The following is a 7504-nucleotide window of genomic DNA, read 5'->3' as shown; positions in this document are numbered from 1 at the left end:
GCTGTTTCCATGGTACAAGTAAACAACAATGACTCACTGATGATTCGCATCCAAAACTCCCACTGCTTTCAGGTTTGCAGCCCACGTTCACTTGAGCACGTGTGGAAGTCCTGTTGACTTCGCGTGACAGTAGTGGACGTGCTTATATTTTCATTGCTGAATTGGGACCCTGAAGGCGTAAAGTTTAAATTGTAGGTCTCTCCCTTTCAGCTGCGTACATAGCTTTGCCCGGGTTTCCCTTGCTGAGCATGGCCCTTACTTTTCCCTGCACGCTACCACCAGCGCTAGCCTTGGTGTACTGTTGTGGTCATAGTGCTAGTTCTGAGGTCTCCAACACTCTGCATTATTCCATGTAGGTGTACTCTTAGGCTGTGTCTCCACTGCCTCCTGGGCAAATGTGAGGCCACAGCCATGGATAATAAGTCCTGTCTATTTGCTTCCACTCTGTGTGCACCCAAGCTGCATGATTAGGTAGTATAGACAGCTGGGGGTGTTGCACTGTTGCTGTTTTCAGGCTCTCCCAGGATGGAAAAACTGAGAGCAGTGGTAGGGGCTGTGCACAGGGCCTGTAAGCCATTTATATTGCCTAATTACTGGGTTTGGGTGCATGTAGAACATGTGGTGAGCGAGTGGGGCTTGCTTCCTCCTCAGCGGCTCTGAACTCAACAGGGATGCAGCTCAGACATAGCATTACAGTAGTTCCTTCCTTCCATGCATTTCCTGGCTTACCACCTATGCTCTAAGCTCTTCCCTGCCTCTTGCACAAGTGATTAATTACTCTCTATATTCAGTCCTTTCTACAGCTTCAGTGATGCCTATGGGGTATGGAACAAAGGATAATATTCTCATATGTCCAGTAATCCCACCCCAATTTAGCTCTCCAGATTACTTCTATCCCTAGGTTTACCCAGGGAATCTGTTTCTATTAGACTAAGTTTTTCAGAGCACTAACTTTCAGTACTGCTGCCCAGAACTAATTGCTGGAGCTCTTTTTTTCAAATAGCAGTGGCAGCATTTGTTAATGTTTGCAAGATCTTCTGATCAGTTTACTGACATATGTACTTGGAGCGTATGTAGTCTGTGCAGTATAACACAAGCACGTTATATAATTTTCGAGTGCAGTGGAATTCTGGTCTATAGCAGACAAAAGTCTAAATTAGAAATTTGAACCTGAACTTTGTGGCTGGAAGAGGTTGCAGCTGATGGAGCATTTGTAACTTGGGCTGGTCAGTAGTTTATAATGCAGTACAATGGAAGCCATGCATGATAACAGAGCATTTTAATGTGCAAATTCCAGCTGTGGCATGAGCAACCTTTGGGTGAAGCAGAGGAGTTTGTTTTCAAAAGAATGCGAACAGGAGGGGAAAGGGGGGGAAGAGGTTGCGATCAGGAAGAGTTGTTTGTTACCTTACTGGTTTTATTTTCAGCTGGCTATTCTCCTACTGGAGTTCCACTTATAATATAAATTATCAGTTTCCTCTTTTTTTCATCCTTCCTGTGGCAACCGTGGGATGATCGTTGTTGCTGAACTCATAATTTCACTGCATGTGCCACCCCACCAATCAAAATGCAAAGGCCTGCGGCTGACTGGGTGAGTACCCTGCAATGCTGTGTAGTGGTGATGATTGTGTGTACCACTAGCATTACGGGTCATGTGTAGTTCATTGCCTTTTGGTACCTGGCTGCAGCATCCATTGAGGCATAGAGGCAGCAGACCTCCCAACATTTCATAATCCACCAATGGAAAAGTGGGACTTAAAATGAATTTATTCAGGTGGGAGCTCTGTCAGATGTGAAAATAAGGTCTTTGAATCGCTGCACAGAAATGTTGAGTGTCAATGAAAAGGCTTTTATTTGGGTGTAGAGCCAGACTTTTGGAAGCCGGTGTGTCACGGGGTCTGGCACCAAATGTTACAGGTAGCAGATTGGAACGGGGGGACTCCAAATGGTGAACAAGAGAATCGGGCTAGCTGAGCTGGAGCAGCTCAGAGCATCAACGTGGAGTCGTGTTGTAGAAAAGCTGTTGCCTGAGGAACACGGGAGGCCGGGGACCGGGGACAACCGGTACTCCAGGGTGCTGCTTGATTTGTCAGTAGAAATGCGCGAGGTTAGCAGTGTCATCCGTTCTTCAGCTTTATTTCCAGCACGTTGTGCAGCTCCTGTCAGTCTGTTCTGCATAGTGATTTCTCCGCGTGTTGTGCAGGCCAGCAGGATCAGGGAGTGATCTTACACTTCTGGTGTACTGCCAAGGTAGCACTGTAAGATTTGCTTCAGTAACTTTTCAGTTCAGTTCAAGTGGAGAAAAGCTGCCTGTACCCTAAAGACAAAGCAGAAGGGAACCAGTGAAACAACTGTGCATATGCCGAGACAGAGATCAAACTTTTCCTTTAGCCGTTTATTTAATTTGACACTGTCCTTAAACATAAGGTCATTTTATTGCAAGCTTGAGGCCTGCCAGACTCAGGAAGTTACCTTGTGAAGGAAGGAACTAGACCATACTGTCTAAATATTGTTGATTGTGTATTGAATGGAGGCCATAGCTTGAAGAATCTAAATAGTACTTTGTGTCCCTGTTTGCCTCTTGCCAAAGTACTTTCCATAATTAGGCTTAAAACATATTTACATTCCTGTTGTCTTTGGTACCTGTGTGTGTGTATGCAGCTTCTATATAGTGCATGTGAAGGTAATGCAAACGCATACACACAAAATGTCCATTTATACCCAGGTCTTGGGAAAACTTTTGCAACAAAGATAAGGAAGCAATACATGCTTTGAGAAGGCCTTGGGTGGTAAGAATGAAAGATAGATGTGTTAAAGCCATCCCTTATGCCAGCAAAGATATGCTCTACATGTATTTTGTCTGAGTCGGAATGGTCCCTTTTTGAAAACCACTGATGTATGTATGGAAACTAGACGTTCGCGTGGCTAAAAATTGAATAATCATACTGAACCTCTCCCCCCTCCCTTGCTTCTGCTTTCCATAGCAGGCACTCGCTGCTTTCTCGAAGCTGTGCTGTGTTACGCGAGGAGAGAAATGCCGATATTCTTGTTAGAGTAGTTTGTTGCTGTGTCTCTAGTATTTGTTAATACTACAGAGTGACTGGTGTGCAACAACTTTTCAGATGCTTTCTCCCTTGCACCCTCCCTTTGGTGCTAGTTAGTACCTATCCATTGATTATTTCAGTTTTAAAAACAAACAAGCTTGGACAGGCTAGAACAAAAAGGCTCCAAAATCTGGTCAGTGGAGAACGGGCTGGTCACATGGTACTGGATGCTTGTCTTCTTCCAGCTGCTCAATTTAATTAAAAGGCAGCTAAAAATAAATTAATTACCCTCCTAATGCTACTTCCCTGTTTAAGCGGTTACTATAGCTTCCATGAGAACGTTCTGAGATCAGGAAGGGAAGAAATGAGGTGTGGGATGCGTGATCACAGAAAAGATGACTGCAAGGTAGCTCCCATGTTAAGATGTTAGCCCCTGTTCTAAGGGAAGTTTTGAAAGTTTGCTAGATTAGGGAACTGGCACTAATAGCAAACGTTTCACCTCTGTTTTGGTAGTTCAAATGTAGCCCTGGTCAGTAGGAGCTAAAAGTTGGCTCTGTTTGCTGGCTGGCACTCTCAAGGGTCAGGGCACCACATCATAAATGCTACCACCCCCACGAGAGAGAATTAGCATCCTTGTTGGAAGTGGTTGCTGCGAAGGAGAGGGTTGCATGGGCTAAACAGACCAAGGCAAGAAGAGGTCATTTCTTTTTGCCCCCTCTTCAAGACTTCCCACTGTTCTGCTTCCCTCCCGCAGAGCTTTTAAAGAGAAAATGCATAGTGTAAACACTCCTCCGAACGGGTTCCCGTACGCTGATGAGATGAGGGTGGGAAGCTTGCCTTGTCACCTGTTACATCTTTGCAGTCAGTTAAATCCAAATCTTCCATTTCCAGGTTCTCGCTCTTGCATTGCTCCTGACACACAAGCTTGAGAAGTCCCACGAAAACCAAAATATTTGCAGAGCCCTTAGGCCCTCCTGGCTGATGGCAAATTATGATCATTTGAATGCAAAACTGCCCTCTCCTCAGATTAGTCAGATTCAGGAAAGGGATCTGCAGGCTTTTCGGTCCCCTCTTTCCACCCTCCCCCCTCCCTTCCCCTGCCCCTTCCAGCAATACTGTCTGACCCTTGAAGTAGCCCTGACGGAGGTTTTACAAGGCTTTGTACACAGAGCCACAGGAGTGCAGTAAAGTGTTGTTTCAGGCTGACAGATCTATTTTTTTTCCTGCTTGCTCAGAAATCCCAGATGTTTCTGCCACTCTTATGTGACCTAATGTCCCATGTGTGTGCGAATGTGGCGAGTACATGCGCCTTCTGAACAGTTGGTAGCGACCCAGCTTCCAGCTCAAACATATGGCTGCACTTGTGCAGATGAGTGACTCCAGAGCTGTCGGACTGCACCTGGTTAGGTTGCAATGGGTAATGAAGTGGGGAGAGGAGGGGGTGGATCAGGATGACTAATTCTCGGGGTGTTGACTGAAACAGCTGTGGGAACTACCCAGCAAATGAAAAGGCAGGAGTTTTAAATGGTTTTATATCACATAGCTAGTTCTTCCTGTCCACTGGATTCTTCAGTCTTACATACAGTATGGCTGTTTTTGACTAGGCAAAAAAAAAAAGCTGCAATATGCCTGTTGGGTAAATTTCTAATGCAATGTGCTTTGACTGGGGCTAGGATGTTTGGATGAGCTGGTGCTCTTTTATGCTGTGGGGAAGCAATGGTAGATGCATTGGTTCAGCTGGACTGAAGGTGGTAGCGTGACTAGCCAAGTAAGCGTAGCGCTTGCCTATGCTACAGAGCCCCTCTGACAACAGGTATGGTTGGGTCTGCAGAGAAGTCTAGTGGAGACGCAGCATATTCTGACGGGAGATTTTCTGCCAGCGTAGCTGTTTGGAAGTGTTTGGGGATTGGGAAGAATCATTAAGGAAAAAACATGAAGACCGCACCAGCTGGAGTGTCAGCTCTAGACCTACCACCCACCGTGCGGTCAGAGACGGTTGGAGCAGAAATGCACCCAGAAATGTAGAGTTGTAGGAGTGAAAGAGTAAGTGGGCTGGAAAATATTTACCTATTAATGATTTTTATTCTCAGCACGCTCTAGTTGTAAGGGGTCCCAAACTGCCTTAAAAACTATGGGTCAAATCATTGTAAACTTTATTTCTGCAAAACTCGCATTGAGGTCGGTGATAGGTTTGCCAGACTGGGGACTGCAAGAATTTTTTCCCCCTGTATGTATGTGGCAGCTGTCTCCGGTATGCCAGAGCAGTAATCAGTCTTCTCATTAGCACAATGAAGTTGTCTAGGCAATCACGTCACTCTGCCTAAAAAATATTATCTACGGGCACAATTCCTGCTCAAAGATACCCTGAGCTAGCTGTGAAGGCCCTACCTGCAGAACTGGAACCAGTCTGGCTGTGTTAGCATGGCTCTAGTCCCAGGCTAATAGGCTTTGCTCAGAAGAGTTAATTTGCTCGGGTACAACCCTGTACTAACGCAGCTGTTGGCCTCTGGTTCTGGAATTAGCACATAGAGAGTGAGCTGGTTTGGGTAAGTCTCCATAGTGCTGCCTCCAGTGTTGGAGACTGAGGATGTTGTGGGTTTGTTGGTCTGTTTGTTTGTTCGTTTTTCACCCCAATACAGACGCACTACACCAGTGACTCTCAACCAGGGTGCTGTGGCGCGCCGGTGTACCCAAAGATCCTTTCAAGCGTGCCCTGCAATGTTAGCACTGTTATTTGCAAACGTGATTCACAAGATGAACCAGGGAGGAATCCATAACCTCAAAAACATTCGACTCCATTGTGGTCTTTCTGAAGTCTTTGCAGCAGCAGAATCGCTCTATTTTTTTTCTGTAGCCAAAACAATGAGTGAAATTTTGAGAGCTGGCATTTTCTGAGGAATGTCTCAAGCCTAGTGAAGGGTGCCTCGGGTCTAAAAAGGTTTGAGATCTGCCGCTCTACACAATATGCTGCAAAGTGCTCCATTTATCTGCATCAGGAAAGAAAAAATCTGACTGACCTGTGTTTTCAGAGTCTAGCCTTTTTAAACTTAACACAGGTCTCAAAGCCACGTCCTCTGGCCACGAGGAAAAAAAGAATAAAGGTCAGAGTGATGGGCAACTGCCGGACAGACCCATAAAAATCTCTCCTCGTCTGCAAGCTTTTCTCTTATTGGAGTGAAACAAAGGCCACTGATAGACATTCAGGTAAAGGTGCAGTGGGATCTGATGTCCCATCTCGGCTATTGTGCCTCCTGCTATGCTATGCATACGCAGCAGGAGGCACAATTATGGGATGGGGGGAGGGACTGTGGATCAGATCCCGTCATGCCTTTAACTGAACGTCTGCCAGGGGTCTTTGGCTCCAATGTGCACCTGAGGCTGCCCTGATCAGCTGCTGCTCGCAGCCTCGGAGGCACGCCAGAGCCCCTGGCTCTGAACACCTGGTGGCTGGCCATGCGTGAGGAACCAGCCACAAAGTTCTATTACACATTTTGTGTAATGACTTTGTGGCTTGTTCCTTGTTTTATCACACCATTAATGTGTGGCTAGGTTACTTCTTCAGAGAATGTGATTAACCAGGTAATAGTATCTTAGTGTAAGGTCCGCTACAGGCCAAAGGAGCTAGTGAAGAGTGTCTTTAAAAAAGTAAAAAAAAAAAAATTCTGTGTATTATCACCACTTGTGAGTCTCAGGGTTTGTTTTGTGTGGTTTTTTTTTTTCCCTTCTCTTTCTCTCTCAAACGGCAGCCATAATTTGAGAAGCCATCTCTAAAAATGGTCATGTTAGGCCTTTTAGTGATTTTGCATTTATTTGGAGAATGAGCTAATTTAAATGCATACATTTCCTGATGGTAGAAAGGCACAAACTATATTTTTAGTTTGCTGCATGCATCTTGGGTAGCAGTTGATCTCCTGTTATAATGTGATAGCTATTTTATCCCCGTGTTTCTTTGGGAAGCAGTGGTGTCAGTACCAAGAACACATTTTGGTGACTGCCTGAGCTGGGAAGTGCCAGGAAAGTCATTGTCCCCCCGCCACTGCCCAGCAACTGCCACCAAGTTGAGGTGAATTTAGCATGTGAAGTAACAAGAATGTGCTGTACTTTTTTAAGTAACATTTTTCACTTGAGTATCTCAAAGCCCTTTACAGACATTAATCCAGACTCTGTCTAAGCCATACACAGACTTGCCCAAGGTCTCAGGTCTTGTATCTCAGGTGAAACTATGATGAACTAAGCTAAGAAGTGAATTCGAAATGCACTAGGTATTCCCTGGACATTGTCTCTTCACTAGGGGAGCTTTTTTTTTTTTTTTTTTTTTTTTTGTCTAATTCCACTTCGGCAGTATATTAACGTAAACCACGTAGTGCTGCTATGTATGTGCAGGGAGCCTGCTCCAATGCACTGGAAATCCAGGACGTTGGAGCAGATTCAATTAATCAAGTCTGCTGGAGTACGGGAAT

General features: G+C 45.3%; 1 long non-coding RNA gene across 1 annotated transcript in view; it reads left to right on the top strand.

Annotated features, from left to right (window-relative positions):
• Window positions 1-1034: 1034 nt before the first annotated feature.
• Window positions 1035-7504, top strand: part of LOC109310055 — a 14054-nt gene continuing 7584 nt past the window's right edge. The window contains exon 1 of the long non-coding RNA XR_002101130.1: window positions 1035-1591. This is a non-coding gene — a long non-coding RNA (uncharacterized LOC109310055). The remainder of the gene's footprint in view (window positions 1592-7504) is intronic.

Source organism: Crocodylus porosus, unplaced genomic scaffold, assembly GCF_001723895.1.
Source record: "Crocodylus porosus isolate Cpor-Errol unplaced genomic scaffold, CroPor_comp1, whole genome shotgun sequence".
In the NCBI taxonomy this organism is placed as follows: Eukaryota; Metazoa; Chordata; order Crocodylia; family Crocodylidae; genus Crocodylus; species Crocodylus porosus.
Note: the sequence above shows the minus strand (reverse complement) of the source record. Positions and strands in the feature narration are given on the sequence as shown.